The sequence below is a fragment of the Peromyscus eremicus genome, chromosome 7 (genome assembly GCF_949786415.1).
Source record: "Peromyscus eremicus chromosome 7, PerEre_H2_v1, whole genome shotgun sequence".
NCBI lineage: Eukaryota > Metazoa > Chordata > Mammalia > Rodentia > Cricetidae > Peromyscus > Peromyscus eremicus.
The window spans coordinates 73,753,990-73,755,476 of NC_081422.1; the positions used below are offsets into that span (position 1 = coordinate 73,753,990).

Consider the following 1,487-nt stretch of genomic DNA (forward strand, 5'->3'; position numbering starts at 1 on the left):
ACCCTCTCCCCATCCCCACCTCCTCCAAGGCAAGGTCTCCCATGGGGATTCAGCAGAGCCTGGTACATTCGGTTGACATCACCAAGTGCCTGTGTAAGTCACCTACGTAAATCCTGGAGACTTCTAAGAGCTGGGAACTGAGGAGGGTCAGAAAATTAAAGAAGTGTCCAGATCCCTGCCTCCTCCCCTTCCTGGAATTTCATGTTTTACTACTGACATTTAAAGGCTTAGAGTATCTTGGTGTTCAAATCCAATCAATATGAAATGTCACATATCTTCAGGGTTAATCATTCATACTGTTTTCCATGATGAAATCAGAAAGATAGCTGTGTATGAATAATGGCAAAAGACGTAAGCCCATATCATGTTTGTTCTTTTCCTTGTAGTCCACTTTCCAGAAGACCCAATGTTCTGCATCAGTTAAGAGCTGGATTTATTTGCCAAAGGAAGAAACCATTCTGAAATTTCTATGGAAGATTAAAATGTCAAGCCACAGTGCTGATTAATATCGGTTGGAGTACTGATTGGTGTTTCACAGTTGGGTTTCCTCAGTGCCACACTGATGTAACTAAAACCACAAGACGGCCTAAGTCAGCACTGTAAGTCATAGGGAAGATTCTGTCCTCCCTTCTTCACTAAAGAGAGGTGGTTTGCTTTAGTCAAAATAATTTTCCAACCTCAATTCCTCTGCGTAGAATGTGACTACTGTCTCTCTAAAAAGTCTTTGATATTGCCTCTATACTACCTGAAAACTACAGATCAAGTTAGAGTTTCAACAAGAATACATACCTTTACTTAGCAACTTTTTCTCTACTTCATAATGAAATGAGCTCATGGATCATCTTTTCCTTTTCTGCATTACGAAAGCCCCTGAATGTTATTTAAAACAATATAATGTTAAACTTTGTCTATGACAACACATTGACCTTTAGACAACAGCCACAATTACCAATCTATATTTTGTCATCCATGTTACTGGAGATTGAGAATTCATACTCTTTTTTAGGGTGTGCTGCAAGGAAAGCATGTCCCTCTCACTGAAGAAGGCTGCACCAGATCATGAAATCCCAGGATGATGTGACCTCCGATTTAGTTCACCAATGAGGAAGCCCAGCAATGAAGCATTTATCTAATTATTCTTAATCAATAAAACCTCAGGAATTAGATATCAGGGTAAGGACCTGAATGATCAGAGAAGCAGCGGAGAAGCAACCAGTGACCTCCTCTCTCATTCTTGTTCCTCAGTCCAAAAGGGCCAGAGAATCTTTCTAAGTCAGCCACATACTACTATTTCCTGTGTCTCTCTATATGTCCTTGGTCCTCAAAAACCTCTATGGCTAATTTCGATCAGCTAGTAGCTAACTCCACCCTCTGATTCGAAATAAACTTTATTGTCAGACTCAGGAGTGTCAGAGTGCTATCAAAATATCCCACAACACAGCAAGGTATAGGAAATGGATTAGCATGAGATGGTGGCATATACCCCC

General features: G+C 40.6%; 1 long non-coding RNA gene across 1 annotated transcript; it reads left to right on the forward strand.

Moving 5' to 3' along the window:
- Nucleotides 1-248: 248 nt before the first annotated feature.
- On the forward strand, nt 249-1,166 carry LOC131914411 (uncharacterized). The gene is made up of 2 exons (XR_009380126.1): nt 249-599; nt 1,007-1,166. It is a non-coding gene; the product is annotated as an uncharacterized LOC131914411 (long non-coding RNA).
- Nucleotides 1,167-1,487: the final 321 nt, after the last annotated feature.